We start from the raw sequence: 20,642 nt of genomic DNA on the forward strand, positions 1-20,642 counted from the left end.
TTTTTTTTTTTTTTTTTTTTTTTTTTTTTGAGACGGAGTCTCGCTCTGTCGCCCGGGCTGGAGTGCAGTGGCCGGATCTCAGCTCACTGCAAGCTCCGCCTCCCGGGTTCCCGCCATTCTCCTGCCTCAGCCTCCCGAGTAGCTGGGACTACAGGCGCCCGCCACCTCGCCCGGCTAATTTTTTTTTATTTTTTAGTAGAGACGGGGTTTCACCGTGTTAGCCAGGATGGTCTCGATCTCCTGACCTCGTGATCCACCCGTCTCGGCCTCCCAAAGTGCTGGGATTACAGGCTTGAGCCACCGCGCCCGGCCGATATATTAACTTTTTAAGCTTTAATTGAAGCCTCTCTCTTCACAGGTTTTATATATTTGACTGCAGATGACTAACAGATTGAATTTTGAGAGTGCCAAACACTCTGGTGCTATAGGGAAGGAACTTCGTAAATAGCCCCTCCTGTAAGGGACCAGTCTTTAATCTAAAACAGTCCAGCCCAGGAATCTGGCAAGAATTTTGTAATTATTTGAGGAGACATGTAGATGTACCCCCTGGAGTTCTTTGACTTTAAGTTATTCTAGAGTCATCCCAGAGATGGCCTAGAAGGCTTGAATCTACCCCCAAAGGATTCTGAATCCCTTTGGGAAATTTAGACTATAGTTTTCAGTAAGAATTAAAAGCCCCAGGATAAGCATGGCGGCTCACACCTGTAATCCCAGCAATGTATGAGGCCAAGGTGGGAGGATCACTTGAGCCCAGGAGTTCGAGACCAGCCTGGGCAACATAGTGAGACCCCCATCTCAATTTTAAAAAAGAGAGAAAAAGGCCAGGTGCAGTTGCTCACGCCTGTAATCTCAGCATTTTGGGAGACCAAGGCGGGTGGATCACCTGAGGTCAGGAGTTCATGACCAGCCTGATCAATATGGTGAAACCCCATCTCTACTAAAAATACAAAAATTAGCCAGGCATGGTGGCATGTGCCTGTAGTCCCAGCGACTTGGGAGGCTGAGACAGGAGAATTGCTTGAACCTGGGAGGTTGCAGTGAGCTGAGATTGGGCCACTGCATTCCAGCCTGGGTGACAGAGTGAGGCTCTGTCTCAAAAAAAAAAAAAAAAAAAAGAGAGAGAGAGAAGGAGAGGAAAAAAAAAAACCCAAACACACCTTGGACTTTTACAACCTACTTGGTCCCAGAATTGTCTTATTGTAAACCCAAACCCAGGTCTTCTGGTTTGAACCAGTCAAAAAGAGTAATCTAAAAAAGTTAAATAGATGATTCAAAATCATGTTGGTTGTTTTTCTTTTTAAATCCCCTTTCCAATAAAAAGGAATCATTTTTCTTTTTTTAAGTTTTGAAACCTCATAGCCATAAATATTTTGGCACCAGCATCTATTGGCACCTAAGTCATTGGCTGCATTGTCATCATATTCCCATGGGACCCTTGTTCCTAGAGGAATGCAGGAATGATCTTGAAGTGGGAAGGACAGAGACAGGTGCTTGCAAAATCAGATATTTCTGAAATTCTTTGTTATTCTTTTTCTACTATCTTTCCCCACTTTACTATACATTTGGTCTATTATAAAATGGCTGTATTTAAATAGATACCTGTGATGTTTAGGAAACAAATGATATAGAGACTCCCATTTAAATGAATCTTATCTTTATAAGAAACGGCCAAACTGTTTTCCAGACTGGCTGTACCACTTACATTCCCACCAGCAATGTATGAGTGATCCAGTTTCTCTGCATGCTCGCCAGCATTTGGTGGTGTCACTATTTCTTATTTCAGCCCATTCTGTTTATCCTTTTCAGTGAAATTTCTGTTCATATCTTTTGCCCATTTGCCAACTGAGGCAGGAGGATCACTTGAGCCCAGCAGTTTGAGGCTGCTGTGAGATATGATCACTAAATGTTTGCTTAATGAGCCATATCTTTTATTATTATTATTATACTTTAAGTTCTAGGGTACATGTGCCCAACGTGCAGGTTTGTTACATATGTATACATGTGCCATGTTGGTGTGCTGCACCCATCAACTCGTCAGCACCCATCAACTCGTCATTTATGAGCCATATCTTTAAATATCTTTTTTAAAGTTTTTAAAAATCAGTCCAGTGGTTTATGTGATTATGTGGGATTTTTAAAAATCTTTCCAGGCAAAATGTATATAGCATTTTGAACATATTTACAATGTACTGAGCCCAAGAGTTCTCATATTCTTTCTTTGCTCATTATAGAGTATGGTACTAATACTGTATAACAGTAAATTTTCAAAGATATCTTTACTTAGAATGTTAAGTATACAGATATATACTTTGTACATAGTTATAATGTTTCTAACCTTTTTATTTAAAATATTATTTAAAATAGGCTGATTTGTGTAAAGGTTTCAGAATGATTTTGTTAATAAGTTATTAGAAACTTTCCTATTTGTGCAAGATGGTAAATGTAGATTCCAATTTGTATGCCTCAGTAAATTTATAATCTTATTTCTCTGATATTCTTTTTTTTTTTTTTCTGAGATAGAGTCTCGCTATGTCGCCCAGGCTGGAGTATGCAGTGGCGCGATCTCAGCTCACTGCAAGCTCCGCCTCCCAGGTTCACGCCATTCTCCTGCCTCAGCCTCCTGAGTAGCTGGGACTACAGGCTCCCACCACCATGCCCAGCTAATTTTTGTATTTTTAGTAGAGACGGGGTTTCACCGTGTTAGCCAGGATGGTCTCGATCTGACCTCGTGATCCGCCTGCCTTGGCCTCTCAAAGTACTGGGATTGCAGGCGTGAGCCACTGCACCTGGCGTTCTCTGATGTTCTTAATGAATTTTGCAGTTTTATTAAATTGTCATTGAGAACCTCATAAATCATTGTTAAGATCTATACAAAAAATCAAGGATCCACAGTAATAGAAATATTTTTTATCTGCATATGAATTTTTCCCTTCCCTTTTTGTCTACTTTAACTTTTGGATTTAAAAAAAAATTACCTAGACATTCTTATTAAATACTATTACCTGTTTTGGTTTCTGCACATTAAGAAAGTCACAGAGGAGCCAGACATGGTGGCATGCTCCTCTATTCCCAGCGACTTAGGAGGCTGAGGCCAGATAATCGCTTGAGCCCAGGAGTTCGAGGGTAGCCTGGGCAACATGGCGAAACTTTGCAAAAACAAAAACAAAACAAAAAACAACCAGAGAAATAGCAGTTGTTAACTACAGTTGTGACTCTAGGTAAACTTGGGCCTTAATATGGTTAGACAAGAAGCGTTTTATGTAACCTTGCCTTTTTAGATCCTAGTTAGGCTGATTAGTCTATATTCTACATTCTTGTACAAAGGAAATTACTAGAGAAGTGGGATAATCCTTTGTGGTGGGGAAAATAAAATTTGTTGTGAAAATATGCTGTATTTTAAACTATTTAGAAAGATTATAAATAACTGGAGAAAAGATAATTTCATGGAATTAGCCTAGCAGATGTTAAAAATCCTTTCTGAAAATTATAATTTAAAATTATTGGGAAATTACAATGAAACTGAATAATCTGTACATGTTGGTATATTAAAGCCATTTTTATTTTGTGTTTCTCTGTTATTTGCTTCGAGTTCACAGACATATTTAGTGACATCTATATGGGTGGAAGATTCAGTCAGATAATCTGGATTCCATTCCTTGACCATAGTGGAGTCTCTCATGAGCCCACGGTATTATTTCATAGTAGAAGATGTATGAACATTCATAGCAGAAGAATGATGAACATTGAGTTGTTTGAAGAAAGGAAGAGGTTTTGGTTTTGTCATGCATTTTTGTTGTCGTTGTTGTTGTTCAAAGCAATTAGTCTATTGAAGAGGACATGGAACAGGGGACATGATGGAGATATATGGAGCTGATGTTGCTGAAGTTTCTCTGGTTATTTTGTATCAATAATTTTGAAGAATGGGTTTTGTTTAAAAGAAATTGTAGAAAAAAAGAGATGATGATGATATTGAGTATTGGTGTATTTTTTGCTCTTTAGAAAGAAACAGAACCCATTAAGAGGTGGAGATTAGACTGGAAGCAGTGACTCACGCCTGTAATCCTAGCACTTTGGGAGGCTTAGGTGGGAGGATCACTTGAGGTCAGGAGTTTGAGACCAGCCTGGCCAACATGGTGAAACTCCATCACTACTAAAAATAGAAAAATTCAGGTATGGTGGCACATGCCTGTAATCCCAGCTACTCCAGAGGCTGAGGCAGGAGAATCACTTGAACCTGGGAGGCGGAGGTTGCAGTGAGCCAAGGTCGTGCCATTGCACTCCATCCTGGGACATGAGAGGGAAACTGTCTCAAAAAAAAAAGTGGGGGGGAGGGGAGAAAGATTATAAGGCAAATACATTAGATTTGCCAAATTTTCCTTCCCCCTTGCCCACCATTTGAGCAAGAACATTTGCTACCAGATCCCAGGGAGTTCTCATATCCTTTCACCCAGCCCATGGGAGCCCTTGTCTTCTCTCTTCCAGAAAACCATTATTTCTATTAGCATCCCAATCTTCATCACCAGACACCGTCGAAAACTGAGAAGAGTCTGAAATTTTACTCAACTTTGGAAGCTAACAAGTTAGTCTCCCACAGTTTTATAGATACTGGTTGAGTATCCCTTATCTGAAATGCTGGGGATCGGAAGTATTTCGAGTTTAAGATTTTTTTTTTTTTGGAATATTTTTATTATGGATACTTACCAGTTGAGCATCCAAAATCTGAAAACTTGAAATCCGATACCCAAATCCGAGCATTTCCTTTGCACATCATGTCAGTGCTCAAAAAGCCTCAGATTTCACCAGCTTGGGCAACACAGGGAGATCTTGTTACTAAAAATAAATAAATAAATAAGAAAATCAGCCAGGCATGATGGTCATGCCTGTAGTTCCAGCTACTTGGAAGACTGAGGCCCAAGGATCACTTGAACCCAGGAGGTCACTGTAAGATATAACCATGTCACCATACTCCAGTCTGGGCAAGCAACATGCTGTCTCTAGTAATAAAAAGTTTTTAATTTAAAATGTCAGATTTGGGAGCATTTAGGATTTCAGAGTTTTGGATTTGGGATGCTCAACCTGTGCTGATGACAAAAGATATGAGACGCCTGCCTCAGAGATTAAAGATTTTATTACTCACGGCACAGCAAGCATTCATTATCTTCATATTTACGTTGGTTCTCCTTGCCTCCTAAGTCCTGTGAGGAGCATTCAGGTTGATACTGTGAATGCAGTGGTTTATGGTAAAGCTGAAGAACCTCAGGCTCAGGACACCTGAGTCTTTTGTAATAGATTGGAAGTAAACCTGTCTGATGCTTGTCCCAGAGGAAAACTATTTTCACGATGTTTGATTGTTGGACAAAACTGCCCTCTGCTGTGGAGGGAGACACCATCTCTGTGTTACAACAAAAGCCACAGTGTCTCTGCTTGCAATACAAACAGAAATGAGAAACCTATTTAGAATCATCTCCCAATAATAAATTCATTATTTTGATTGTGGCAATGGTTTCATGGGTGTATGCATATATCAAAATTCATCACATTATTCACTTTATGTACAGTTTATTCTATGTCAGTTATACCTCAGTACAACCGGGGGAAAAAAGTCTTGCTACTCAAATATGTCATTGGGACCAGCAGTCTCAGCATCACCTAGATGCTTTTTAGAAAAGCAGAATTTCAGGCCTTATCGCAGACCTACTGAATGAGAATCTGTATTTTAATAAGATCCCCCGGTATTTAATTGTTAACTTTTTGTTTTGAAACAATTTTAGAGTTACAGAAAAGTTGTAAAAATAGTACACAGAGTTCCCTTTTCATTAGCTTCTCCTAATTAACATCATGTATAACCATAATACAATTAAACCAGGAAATTCACATTGATACAGCAGTCTTAACTAATCTACAGATCTTATTTGAATTTTGCCTGTTTTCTGAGTGATGTCCTTTTTCTGGTTCAGAATTCAGTCCAGGATCCCACATTGTATTTAATTTTCATGTTTCCTTAGTCTCTTCCATCTGAGACAGTTCCTCAGTCTATTTTTTTCATGGCCTTGACATTTTTGAAGTGTACTGGCAGTTATTTTATAGAATGTTCCTCACTTTGGCTTGGCCTGATTTTCTCTTGTGTGTAGACTGAGGTTTTGCACTTTTGTTAAAATACTGCAGAAGTGATATTGTGGACTTCTCAGTGCATCCTATCATGAAGCTATATCCCTGTGTCTTATTACCGATGATGTTAACCTTGATCACTTGATTAAGATAGATTAAGATAGTGTCTCCCAGATTTTTCCACTGCAAGGTTACTATTTTTCTTTAGTAGTTAATAAGAATTTTCTGAGAAGATACTTTAAGACCACGTAAATATACTGTTTGCCATCACACTTTTCACTCACTAGTTTACTGTCCATGGATAGTTCTCTCCTGCAACAATCATTCCGGTGTTGAGTGCCTAGTAATGGCGATTTTCTATTTCCATTATGCCTTTTTATTTATTAATTGAATTCTACTGTATGGAAGAGCTGTCTCTTATTCTCCATTAATTTATCATTCAATTATTTATATCAGTTTTGGTCACCTCTTGCCCCACTTCCTATCATCTTGGCTCACCTTTTTATTTCACTTGTTGGAGCAATCAGCTGCCCCAGTGTATGCTGACAACACCTTGCCTCATTTTGCCTTATCATATCTCCTGTTCTGGACTGGGATTTCCTTGCCTGTCAGCTTGGAATACTTGTCTGAACTTCTCTGTTATTTTCACCCATGTCCAAACCTTGAAGTACTAGAGAGTTGACACCCAACAGAGCAACTTTTTCACAGTGAAGATGGAAGCCAGTGTGTAAATATGCCCCTCTTCTGTCCTTCAAGTGGACAGTTTTGAAGTGTGCTCTTCAAAACTTCTTGGAGAGTCCTGTCCAGGATCAAGCCTCAGTAGCCTCCAGCAGTGATCATCGCAGTAACACATCTCAGTAACCCACAATACATGGGGTTGGCTTTTCCTCCTTCATGTTTCATGCTTGCTATCTCCCACTCCAGTTCACTGGAATCATCTCCCAAAATAAACCAACTGCACATAAGAAATTGTGTCAGGGTGTTTGTGGGGAAGGAGAACCAGCTAAGATCTGTGCATTACCAGTTTTTAAATATTTTGACTGTCACCCCTGTTCATAATCTAAGACCCTATGGAAAATTTCACATGTACAAAGGAGACAGGAATATTCATAGCATCCGAATAGGAAAAAAGGTAAAAATCCCAAATGCCTTTCAATAAGAGAATGGATTATGTACTGGGCACGGTGGCTCACGTCTGTAATCCCAGCAGTATGGGAGGCCAAGGCAGGCAGATCACTTGAGGTCAGGAGTTCGAGACCAGCCTGGCCAACATAGTGAAACCCCATCTCTACTAAAAATACAAAAATTAGCCGGGACTGGTGGCGTGCACCTGTAATCCCAGCTACTTGGGAGGCTGAGGCAGGAGAATCACTTGAACCTGGGAGGCAGAGGTTGCAGTGAGCTGAGATTACACCACTGCACTCATGCCTGGGCAACAGAGCAAGAGTCTGTCTCAAAATAAAATTAAAAAAAATAGGCCGGGCGCGGTGGCTCAAGCCTGTAATCCCAGCACTTTGGAAGGCCGAGACGGGCGGATCACAAGATCAGGAGATCGAGACCATCCTGGCTAACACGGTGAAACCCCGTCTCTACTAAAAAATACAAAAACCTAGCTGGGCGAGGTGGCGGGCGTCTGTAGTCCCAGCTACTCCCCCGTCTCTACTAAAAAATACAAAAACCTAGCTGGGCGAGGTGGCGGGCGTCTGTAGTCCCAGCTACTCGGGAGGCTGAGGCAGGAGAATGGTGTGAACCCGGGAGGCGGAGCTTGCAGTGAGCTGAGATCCGGCCACTGCACTCCAGTCTGGGCGACAAAGCGAGACTCTGTCTCAACAACAACAACAACAACAAAAAGTAATAAAATAGAATGGAGTATGTAAATGTTATTTTTGTATTAGTGAAAATGAATGACCACCCATCAAGATAGATGACCCTCTTAAACAAAAGACCAAAAAAAAAAATTGCAGATGAATAATAAATTTTATTCCAAATTTATGAAGTTCAAAAACATGAAAAGCTAAGCAATATATTATTTGAATATACATACACGTGTGTTAAGATTATAAAGAAGAACATGGAAATTATACACAGAATTTAAGATGTTATTTTGGAAAGGGAAAGTTGTGGGGATACACTGGTAGGGGGCACATGAGGCTTCATGGTGTTAATAATATGTTGCTTAAGCAGGTACATGAAGGTTTATCATGATTCCTTATACCTCACATTTACTTTATATTTTTTACGGTGAATGAAATATTTTATCCTAAAAAATATTTTGTTTGATATTAAGGGATTACTTTCATTAAGGGTGACTTTGAAATATTTCTACTGCTCTAATGCAGTCATTCCAGAAACCTGGGGAGAAGTTGAATCCTTCCCTGAGGAAATTCCGAGGCTTCGATTCTACTCTGTCCTATTAAGGTGATTAAACTGTACATAACAGGATTGTCTCTAGAAGCAAGACCCAGATTTTACACTTACAAGTGTTATTTCTTTTGTCAGTCACTAGATGGATTTGGTGTGAAAAGAAGATGCTTTAAAAAAAATCTGAAACTGTTCTGACAACTGCAGATCTTTTCATGTGATAAAAGGTGTCACTAAAGACCTTTTTACTCAAAGTGTGATTTTTGGCTGGTGAGGCAGCACCAGCATCGCTTGGAAGCCTGTTGGAGATACAGGATTGAAGCCACACCTTACAGCCTGAATTGTAAGATTCCCTAAGTGATTACTGTGCATCTCAAAGTTTGAGAGGCAGTGGTCCAGGAGTCTGGTAATTCCACCTGCAAAAGCAGTATCCAGTGCCAGGAGAGCGGGCAGCACATGGAAATGCCTCGGGTTTAACTGGAATGGACCCGTCTTTTTCACAATCTCTTTGTGTTGGCTCTTCAGTGGCCCACATATTTCTAAGCAGAGGACTTTATTATACCTCTTTCCTCTTTCCAGATTTGCTGGGCTATGGACTCTCATCTATTCAATAAAAACATTGAACTTCTGTTAAGCACTGAGGAGATGACAGTGATTAGAATGATATGTCTTTGATTCTAGAAGCTTATAGTCTAATGGGAGGCAGGTAGCTAGTGAGTAATTACAAGTTTAATGAATGTTAGAAAGTCAAAGAAAATATGGGAAAAGAGTTGGAGATGGGGACTCAGGGGAAGCTTTTCTGGAGAAAGTGTTGTTTAAGTTTAGATAAGAAGGCATGTGCAGGTGAGTTGTGGGTGAACTGGGGATTATTCCAAGCATAAGGAATGCCAGTGAATGGAGCTCTTTGGACATTTGTGTTTGTATTGCCAATGCCTTGCATAGTTCTTGGCATACAATAAGTGCTTAATAAGTGTTTGCAGAATCAATAAATATTCTGTCACATTTCAGATGTCTACTCTCTGGCATTGGAGATGGTGGAAACTTTATTTTCCTTTTCAGAGGAAATAAGATCCCTTAATGGGGAAATAAGAAAGAAGACAGAAAGCTGACTGTTGTGCAAATTGCTAAATTGGAACTATGAGTGGGAATGAAAAATTGATTTACATGAATTTTCTTCCCTGTAGCAACTTGACAATTTATTCTGTTCTGGAGAATTCTCAGTTTTTGGCTTAAAAACCAAGCTGTTCCTCCTTATTCTGAATTTCTTGGCCTGCTGTGAAACTAACATTTACTGTCTTTTACAACATATCCTGATTAGGTCATGGAAATTCACAACTAAATCAAACTAGTATATGGAAAATTTGAAACTTTCACTGCCCATTTTATGTAATGGTGTTGGAAGGTGTTACAAAACATTGACTTTTAAATCTTTTTTTTTTTTCAAAAGCTATATTATACAATGAATATAATAATTGCCATCATTTATTGAACACTTACTACATGCATTACATGGCAAAATCCTCATACTACCTCTGCAAGACAGTAAGTTGAACCATATGAATTGCACTATCATATGAAATTGCACTATCAGCAATTTCATATGGTTCAACCTAGTATCTTCAGACTCTAACCTATAAAGAGGTTAGGGAATCCCTGATAGCTTCACTCCAAATTTAGTCCTGAGTTTCTTTTATAGATAAAGAGATCCTAAGATAGTTACAGCTCCTCTGTGACAGCGACCCCTTTACCTACATTAGCCCAAGCACTTTGTGTGTGTACTTTCATCATGGTTACTTACACATTGAATTGAGGTGGTTTACAATCCATTTCCTCTGCTACTGAGTTCCTTGAGGATGGATGTTTTGTCTGTCTTGCTGATTTTTGTATATGTAGTACCTAGAGTGAAAAGGATTTGTTGAATATAACCTTAACAAAATTTCTTGTGGAAACTAAATAAATTTTTATTGATTTGTTACTGGAGAATGTGAAGTAATCACTCCATTGGGGTTTTTGCATTTTAGAATCAGTCAATGGAGTACTGCGTTTGACATTCTTGGACTCTCACGACTAGTTACATGCAATTATGCCCTGCCCCAGAGAAAGATCTGAAAGTGCTCTCTTACTTACCTCACCTCCTTTAGACATTCGCTTAAATACCACCTTCTCCGTGCTACCTTCCCTGATCACTCTATTTAGGACTGAAGCCATTCCTCCAACACCTCTGCTTATTTTTTTTTCCATAGCACAAATATCAGCATGTAATGTAGTTTTTGTTTTGCTTATTCTTTTGCATATTATCTTTCCTATCCTGCTAGAATGTAACTCCCTGAAGGTAGGAGTTTTTGTCTCTATTTTGTCCACTGATGTCTCCCCATGTCAAGAATAGTGTCTGGGGCCAGGCGCGGTGGCTCACGCCTGTAATCCCACCACTTTCGGAGGCCCAGGCTGGAGGATCTCTTGAGTCCAGGAGTTCCAGACCAGCCTGGGAAACATGGGAAACCCCGTCTCTAATTAGCCAGGTGTGGTGGCGCAGGGCTGTAGTCCCAGCTACTCGGGAGGCTGTGAGACTGGGAGGTCAGGGCTCCACTGAGCCGTGATCCTGCCACCGCACTCCAACCTGGGTGACAGCGAGACCCCGTCTCGAAAACAAACATAAAATTTGGTTGGAGTAAAATGAGAAAGATCTAATCGTTTTAACGCGCTGCTTGCACAGGGTTTTTCACATCGGCACGAATGAATGAACAAAATGTTTTCATGTGGAACCAAGTGTACGGGCATTTGGGGTGTGTGTAGTTTCCGCGGGACATGATGACCTGTCCTGGTTTGGATATTAACTTGCCTGGATACTGAAGAACCTCCACATTCCCAGTGGTCTGTAACCCATTGTCTGAATAATTTCAAGGTGTCCCACAGTTGGCTCCACGCATAGCCTCACTCACGATCACTCGCCCCTCTGTCCCTTATTGATGCTTCCCCAGGGCGACCCGGCAAAGGCCTGGGGACCGAGATGGAACTGCCCAGTTCCCCTCTTTCCAAGAGAGCTGGGGTTTTCCGGCTTCGGGGTCTGTTGGAAAAGAGATTCCCACCCAAGTCGCAGGGTGGGAGTAGGGGGTATGAGACAGGAGGGATGAAGGAAGTGTGCCTAAAATTCTAGGCCTCAGGCCCGCAGCTGTCCCTGGAGGCGGCGGGGAAGCGGGGTGGTCGGGTCCTGCGGGAGGGCTCCCAGGGAGGCCACAGGGGGAACCAAGGGGCGGTGGCTGAGTGCACGAGGCCCGCCCCTCCATCTGGTGGCCCCCTACTCTCCAAGAGAAGCCTGGGGGCGGGGTTTGTTTACTCCTTGCACGCACTGCCGGCCCGGCCAATCCGTGGGGAGCGGCGCCTGGCGTCGCACATCCCGAGGGCCAATCGGCGCGCACCGTGCTGCTCCGCCGCCAAAGCTCGCGCGGGGGAAGAGGGGCTGTAGCTGGGCAGGGAGAGGGCGGACGAAATCGGCAGCGATCTCGGCTGCGGCGCTACTGCCACTGCACGGCCCGCGGGGCGCGCCCTGACCCTTCCTCTTTGGGCAGGCTCGAGGGCGCGCGCACGGTCGGCGTTTCGGGGCCTCAAACTCCTGGGCCTTGAGCGGGCAGGCCGCGTCACCCTGGGAGACGAGTCCACCGGGACCCGGCCGCCGCCAAGCGCGGGCGCCACAGAAGCGGCGGCGCCCGAAGACGCGCTCCCTGCTCGGCCCGACACCCTCGCTTGACCGCCAATTCTTCTGCAGCCGAAGGCGGTAAGGTCTAGGGAGAGGGCGCGGGCCTGCGCGCCGAGGGCCTTTGGACCCGGCCGAGCGCGTTCCTGGGCAGGTTTCCCTCCCTGCGCCCAGGGGCCCCCTTGTCCCCCACACGAGTCCCATCTGTTTAGACCCGGGTTCTCCAGGCCTGGCCGGGTAACCCGTGAGTGTCTGGGCCGGAGTCGAAAGCCAGAGAGGGTCACCCTCTTAGTGCATAGAGCAAATCGGGGGAGGTAACGTCCCTGAGTCACGCCTCGTAGAAGAGGGGAAGGGCTGCTTTCTACTTTCTCCTTCTCTTCAAAGAAGGATGGCTTCTAAATCTGGTTTTCCGATTTTTCCCTCCTCCTTTCATGACTCACACGCCTCTGTCTCCACCAGGTGTTTGTTTGTTTTTAAAAAGAGTTTCTAAGCTTTGTGTGCTTGAAGAACTCATATGCCCCATAAAGGAACTTTTCTCTGAAGTAGAGGATCGCTTTTTGGGCCCAGACTCCTTTGAGAAAATCTGGAAACCAAGGTCTCTCTTCACAAAGAAGTGTAAGGGTTTTCCCAGGATCTCGCTGACAGTGCAACGAAGTGGATGAGCGCCCCAGTCTCTCTTACCAGCCTGTGCTATATTCTATTGTGTGATCTCGGTTTCTCCATCTGTAAATTAGATGCATCCACCTATTCGGTGTGTTTCAGGGAGTGAATGAACTAATGTATGGAATGCAATCGTAAGAAAATTCTCCACGTATTAAATGTCTTGTATTAGTTAGGCACTTGCCATGGATGCTGGTTTAGAAAAAGACCCTATATTATTTCTCTTTTAGCGTTGAGACAGTGAACAGGTTCATTCCTTTTCCATATTCACTGCTGAAGCTACCTTTGAGCCCATGAATACTTTTATCTTTTCCTCATTCCATCTCAGAGGGCATAGACTCACTGTCTCACTTATTTGCTCTCTTTCAGCAAGGCTCTCTTTTAACAGCCTTCTCCTTCCCCTCTCTCCCCGAGATCTGAGTTTTGTATTTGACTTTCACAACCTATTTTTTTTTTTTTCTGGGCCATGTGTTTTCTCTTAATGGCTTGAATTTATCTTCACCTAATAAATAAAGTTATTTACCTGGTTTTTTTCTTTCCAGCTCGTGAGTATATATTCATCTATTTTCTATATGGCATAATCATGACCCTGTCTCTCCTTAAAAGTAAATATAAAAATAGTTTAATTGATCTATATTGCAGCTTCCTTTTCCATTTCATTGGTTAGCCTGTTATTTAGCTAAACCTTTATCACTATCAGATTACTATAATTAATCTTTAATGGCAGTGTCCATTCTCAGCACCAGGAGAAAAATCAAATGCCTAGACCCCAGATTCTGTCACACTTATGTACTGGCTCTGGATGTATTTGCTGTTTATTAGAACATCTTGTGCCTGTAACTAGTCTAGTCTAAGAGTAGACATGGTGTCTGTAGCGTTGTTCTGACTGTGCAGTTGCAGTTTCAGCACTGTGGCACTTACATTTGTTAATAAAGGTCCAAGATTTACTGAACTCTTACTTTTCAGTTCTCTTCATTTCTAGGTGTTTAAAAAAGAAAGCTGAATTTTTCTAGTGTGTAATACTTCATATTCTCATTTTGTGATCATGTAATTCCTCCCACCCCGACTTTTGTGAATATGTAGTCCAAGTGGCACATGGAAGTTTTTCTCTTGCAGCCAAAATTCTTAACTGTCTGAGCTGTGTACCCTCAACATAACTGATGAACTGGGATGTACTTCCTTGTCATCATCTTTTAAACTCTTATTGCAATATGTGTTATAATGGATCTCAGAAGAAACTAGAAAGCATAGATTGAGCGTTCTTTTAGATCATAGAATTTTAAATTGTAGTGGATTTTAAGGAGAATCAAATACACTCACCTCTTCATACATAAATCCTTTCCATTTTAATCTGGGATACATGACTAGGTGTGCGGCATGAATAGATATGAAAGTAGGCTTGTGAACTCTTGGAAATATTATGCAAAATTATACACATTTGTATATTTTTTGGAGAGACTATAGTGTCATAGTTTCTGAGATAAAGATATTCGGTCAATTCTATTTATTTATTTATTTATTTATTTATTTATTTTTGAGACAGGATTTCTCTATGTTGCTCAAGCTTGTCTGGAACTCCTGGGCTCGAGTGATCCTCCCACCTCACCCTCCCAAGTAGCTGGGGTTGTAGGCACACACCTCGCCATGTTTGGACAACTCTAATTTTTATAAAATTATTTCTTTCACTGAACTAGAAATTGTGTCCTCACTGTCTCTTCTGTATTGTGGGTTTTCAACTATTTGAAGATACTTACATTCCACTGAGTGTTTTCTTCTCTAGAAAATATTATCAGTCTTTAACCTCTGTAAGTGACTTTTGTGTCATTGTTTTCGTTTGCATCTCCTCACAGAACTCATAGCCCACTTGTGAATTTGTTTAGTTCATCCACATTCTTCCGACAAGAATGGTACCCCAAATTAGGTATTCACTAGCATAGAAGACTGTAAGTTACCTCTCTGATTTTAAAGCATGTACTTTAAGAGTAGACTTGCTTCTTTGGCAACCACATTACACTGTTAATTTATAATAGTTTACTAGTTAAGAGGATTAACTTTGGGGCTAGCCTTCCTGTGTTTAGATCCTAACCTTGCAGTTTATCAGCTGGGTAACCTTGAGTAAATTATGTAAACACTCTGGGCCTAAGTCTCCTCATCTGTAATATGGGGTTAATAATAGTGACTATCTTATACAATTCTGAAGATAATTAATGTATATATATAAGTCACTTAGAATGGGTTGGGGCATCCAAGTACTATGTATATATGATACCTGTTTTACTACTGGTTTCCTTGTCAACTAAAAGTGTTGAATTGCTTTGTTCATGCTGTCTCCGTTCTTAAAGTCATACTCTCTAAATTCTTTAATAGAATATTTTTTGGTAGGACTTTACATGTGTCTGTATTAAGTTTTATTTTGTAAGATTGCTTCTAGTCTGTTGACATTTTAAAAATCCTGATTTGGCCATCCAATAAATATCAAATCTATGCATTTGGTAAACATACAAGTTTGATAATTTTGGCATTGCCGTCATGCAAATTTTTCACTAAAATGCTGTCTAGGCGGGCTGAGGGCAGAGTTCTTTACCTGCTAAAGACCTCTCTTAAAGGTGATAAAAAATTTTATTATTAATTCTTTGGTTCAGTTGGTCAGCCAATTAGAAATTTAGCTAATTTATCATCATCTACCTCATATGTTTCCAAGTTCTCACAAGGAATGTGTGAGGAACTTTGACCATTGCCTTACTAAAACCCAGATTTTATATGTCTCCTTTTTTTTTTACCCTATCGTTACTTGTCCTTAGTGAAACTATACTATATTCCAGTAGCGTATGTTGATTACTACATTTTTGTCTTTTTTTTCAGAAAAGGATTTTTATTTATTTATTTATTTATTTATTTATTTATTTATTTATTTATTTTGAGACAGAGTCTCTGTCACCCAGGCTGGAGTGCAGTGGCCTCTTGGATTTAAGCAATTCTCCTTCCCCGGCCTCCCGAGTTGCTGGGTCTGCAGGAGCTTGCCACCACACCCGACTGATTTTTGTATCAGAAAAGGATTTTTAAGTCAAGTAAAAATGTGGAATGCTTTATCAATTTGTGTGTCTTCATTGTACAGGGGCCATGCCAATCTCTGATTTGTTCCCGTTTAGTATATGTGCTGCTAAACGAGCACTGATCACTACTTTTTCTAAGTATTCACAAACTTCTCTTAGTAATGATTCTAGAATCACGTCTAAAATTACGTTTAACTTCAATGATCAATAGTTGACAGGATCCCATTTCTCTCTTTTTGAACACGAGTACTACATTTTTCTGTCTTCAGTCTTCTGGTAACCTCTCCTGCTCACCATAGTTCCTAAATGATTGCCAACAGCTGTGTGGAATTTTATTTGGAGCAATATACTTTGTTGAAGGTTTACTTAGAGCAGTTAGGAACTGTCTTTTATCTTCATGTTCATATTGAGCTTTCATTTCCGCCAATTCATTGATAAATTTATTAAATGCCCATTTTGCACAAGATATCAATGCTTGTTTTACCTGATCCATCCAAAGATAATTTTTCTTAATAAAAATGCCTGAAGCAAAAAGGTAATGTACATCTATTTCTCTCCATTCCTACTATTATTAATATTACTGTAATCTGGGCCACCATTCCTTCTTTAGTGGACTGCAGTAATAGCTTCCTGTTAACCTTCCTTCTTCCAGTCCTTTTCTGTCTCTGGTCCTTATGTATGGCAGCCAAAGTTATCTTTGTTTTAAAAATGCTTGTATGTTTTAAAAGTCGTTTCTGGGAGGTGCAGTGACTCATGCCTGTAATCCCAGTGCTTTGGGAGGCCGAGGTGGGCGGATTGCTGAGCCCAGGAGCTCAAGACCAGCCTGGGCAACATGGCGAAACCTGTCTCTACTAAAAATGCAAAAAGTAGCCAGGCTTGGTGGCATGTGCCTGTAGTCCCAGGTACTCAGGAGGTTGAGGTGGAAGGATCTCTTGAGCCCAGGAAGTCAAGGCTGCAGTGAGCTATGATCGTGCCACTGCACTCCAGTCTGGGCAACAGAGTGAGACCCAATCTCAAAATAAATAAATACATAAGAATAAATAAATAAATAAATAAGTCTTTTCTTTCCTAGTGGCATAAGCTGTAATCTAATTAGAATTTTATTTCTAAGCATAGTACTTTCCAACTCCCTTTTTCTGTTTTCTCTTTACTGTCCTTTTAAATTCAAGCCCCCCTACCCCCGCTGCCCCACTTTTTTTTGGAGACAGAGCCTTGCTCTATTGCCCAGGCTGGCAGTGATGCAATCTCGGCTCACTGCAACCTCTGCCTCCTGGGTTCAAGTGATTCTTGTGCCTCAACCTTCCAAGTAGCTGGGATTATAGGCATGTGCCACCACGCCTGGCTAATTCTTGTATTTTTAGTAGAAACAGGGTTTTGCCATGTTGGCCAGGCTGGTCTTGAATTCCTAAACTCAAGCAATCCACCTCCCTTGGCCTCCCTAAGTGCTGGGATTACAGATGTGAGCCACCGCACCCAACTTCAAACCCTTTTTTACCTTTGGTTTTCTTGGGGATGATATGAACCAGCAGCCAGATAGTAGGCATAGAGAGATGGTGACTCCTCACCAGTTGGTCTTTGTGTGTATTACTCAAAAGACATATGTGAAGTGCTTATTATTTTACAGGCACTGTGTGAAGCACTAAGTTGACAAAGGGACATAACGTAGTCTCATCCCTCAAAGAATCCTAAGTGCAAGAAAAGATGAAATAGGGGAAAATAGCTTGGAGAACTCAAAAATATATCTTCTTTTTGGTTGGGTCTTTTCCAGCATAGCTTTTTTTTTTTTTTTTCCCCTAAAGTGTTGAGAATTCATTCAAATATAAGTGAGTGGTTTGAAAATTAGCCATTGTTGATTAATCATTCTTTCACTAGTGCTACTGTTTACTATAATTGAAAAAATAGGCTGGGCGTGGTAGCTCACGCCTATAATAATCCTAGCACTTTGGGAGGCTGAGGTGGGTGGATCGCTTGAGGTCAGGAGTTCAAGACCAGTGTGGCCAACATGATGAAACTCCATCTCTTCTAAAAATACAAAAATTAGCTGGGTGTGGTTGCATTCGCGTGTGATCCTACCTACTTGGGAGGCTGAGGCAGGGGAATCGCTTGAACCTGGGAGGCAGAGGTTGCAGTGAGCTGAGATCTTGCCACTGCACTCCATCCTGGGCGACAGAGTGAGACTCTGTTTCAAAATAAATAAATAAACAAACAGGCTGGGCATGGTGCCTCATGCTGTAATCCCAGCTCTTTGGGAAGAATTACTTTGAGGCCAAAAGTTTAAGACCATCCTGGGCAACTTTGCAAGGCCCCATCTCTACAAATGAAAAAAAATTAGCCAGATGTGGTGGCACGTACCCATTATCCCAGCTACTAAGGAGGCTGAGGTGGGAAGATTACTTGAGCTTAAGAGTTTGAGGCTACACTGAACTATGATCATGCCACTGTACTCCAGTTTGGGCGACAGAGCGAGACTGTTTCAAAAAAATAAATTAATTTTTTAAAAATAAGAAAATATATATAAAAGACCATTTCTGTGTAATCTTAAGATACGTGTTATCTTAAGTTTGGTTGTATTTCAGCTAATTGATTAAATCATGATTATGAGCTTTATTACTCTATTTTACTGACTGGTATACTGTGAACAGAAGAAAGTACATACTTAGATAAGATGTATAATACTAAACTCAATCATCTGAACTTTTAATTTTTTTAGTTTTAATTTTTGTGGGTACATAGTAGGTGTATATATTTATGGGGTACATGAGATGTTTTGATATCGGCATGTAATATGAAATAAGTACATTATGGAGAATGGGGTATTCATCCCCTCAAGCATTTATCGTTTAAGTGACAAACAATCCAAATACACTCTTTAAGTTATTTTAAAATACAAAATTAAGTTATTAATGACTATAGTCACCCTTTTGTGCTACCAAATAGTAGGTCTTATTTATTCTTTGTATTTTTTTGTACCCATTAACCATCCCCCACATGCCCATACTACACTTTGCAGCTTCCAGTAACCATCCTTCTACTCTCTCTGTTCATGGGTTCAGTTATTTTGATTTTTAGATCCCGCAATTAAGTGAGAGCATGTAATGTTTGTCTTTTTGTGCCTGGCTTATTTCACTTAACATAATGATCTCCAGTTCCATCCATGTTGTTGCAAATGACTGGATCTTATTCTTTTTTTTTTTCCAAGACGGAGTCCTGCTCTGTTGCCCAGGCTGGAGTGCAGTGACAATCTCGGCTTACTGCAACCTCTGCCTCCCAGGTTTAAGCGATTCTCCTGCCTCAGCTTCCTGAGTAGCTGGGATTACAGGCGCGCACCACCACACCCAGCTAATTTTTGTGTTTTTAGTAGTGATGGGGTTTCACCATGTTGGCCAGGCTGGTCTCAAACTCTTAGCCTCAAGTGATCTGCCTGCCTCGGCCTCCCAAAGTGCTGGGATTACAGACGTGAGCCGTCGTGCCCAGCCATGGATCTCATTCTTTTTTTATGGCCAAATAGTACTTCATTGTATATATGTACCACATTTTCTTTATTCATTCATCTGTCAATGAACACTTAGATTGCTTCCAAATCTTAGCTATTGTAAACAGTGCTGCAACAAACAGGAATGCAGATACCTCTTCAATATACTGATTTCCTTTCTTTTGGCAGTAGGATTGCTGGATCATATGGTAGCTCAATTTTTAGTATTTTGAGGAACGTCCCAGTTGTTCTCTATAGTGGTTGTACTAATTTACATTCCCATCAACAGTTTAGGAAGGTTCCCTTCTCTGCACATCCCCACCAGTATTTGTTACTGCCTGTCTTTTGGATATAAGCCATTTTAACTGGGGTGAAATGATAGCTCATTGTGGTTTTGATTTGCATTTGTTCGATGATCAGCAATGTTGAGCACCTTTTCAAATGCCTATTTGCCATTCATATGTCTTTTGAGAAATGTCTATTCAGATCTTTTGCCCATTTTTTAATGGGATTATTATTATTATTATTTTTTCCTAGAATTGCTTGAACTCCTTATATATTCTGGTTATAAATCTCTTGTCAGATAGGTAGTTTGCAAATGTTTTCTCCCATTCTGTGGGTTGTCTCTTCACTTTATTGATTGTATCCTTTGCTGTGCAGAAACTTTTTACTTGATGTGATCCCATTTGTTTATTTTTGCTTTGGTTGCCTGTGCTTGTGGGGTACTGCTAAAGAAATTCTTGCCCAGACCAATGTCCTGGAGATTTTCCCCAATATTTTCTTCTAGTAGTTTCACATTTTGAGGTCTTAGATTTAAGTCTTTAATCCATTTTGATTTGATTTTTTTTTTAAGACAGGGTCTTGCTTGGTTGCCCAGGCTGGAGTGCAGTGGCTTGATAACAGCTCACTGCAACCTCCGCCTCCCAGGTTCAAGCAGTTCTTGTGCCTCAGTCACCCAAGTAGCTGGGACTACAGGCATGTGCCACCACGCCCAGCTAATTTTTGTATTTTTAGTAGAGATGGGGTTTCACTGTGTTGGCCAGACTGGTCTTGAACTCCTGACCTCAAGTGATCTGCTTGCCTTGGCCTCCCAAAGTGTTGGGATTACAGGCGTGAGCCACCGCGCCCAGCCTTATTTGATTTTTGTATATGGCCAGTGATATGGGTCTAGTTTTTTTCTTCTGCATATGCATACCCAGTTTTCCCAGCACCATTTATTGAAGAGACTGTCTTTTCCCCAGTGTATGTTCTTGGCACCTTTATGGAAAATGAGTTAACTGTAGGTGTGTAGATTTGT

General features: G+C 41.0%; 1 protein-coding gene and 1 non-coding gene across 4 annotated transcripts in view; one reads left to right on the forward strand and one right to left on the reverse strand.

The window, feature by feature from the left end:
* Window positions 1-11,860: 11,860 nt before the first annotated feature.
* TFDP2 (transcription factor Dp-2) overlaps window positions 11,861-20,642 on the forward strand; it is a 196,407-nt gene continuing 187,625 nt past the window's right edge. For all 3 annotated transcript variants that reach the window (XM_025377601.1, XM_025377604.1, XM_025377602.1), the window contains exon 1: window positions 11,861-12,241. The gene's annotated coding sequence lies outside the window, so the exon portion shown is untranslated. The remainder of the gene's footprint in view (window positions 12,242-20,642) is intronic.
* LOC112619857 lies at window positions 15,891-15,992 on the reverse strand. The gene has a single exon (XR_003118354.1). It is a non-coding gene; the product is annotated as a U6 spliceosomal RNA (small nuclear RNA).

Source organism: Theropithecus gelada, chromosome 2, assembly GCF_003255815.1.
Source record: "Theropithecus gelada isolate Dixy chromosome 2, Tgel_1.0, whole genome shotgun sequence".
Classification (NCBI taxonomy): Eukaryota; Metazoa; Chordata; class Mammalia; order Primates; family Cercopithecidae; genus Theropithecus; species Theropithecus gelada.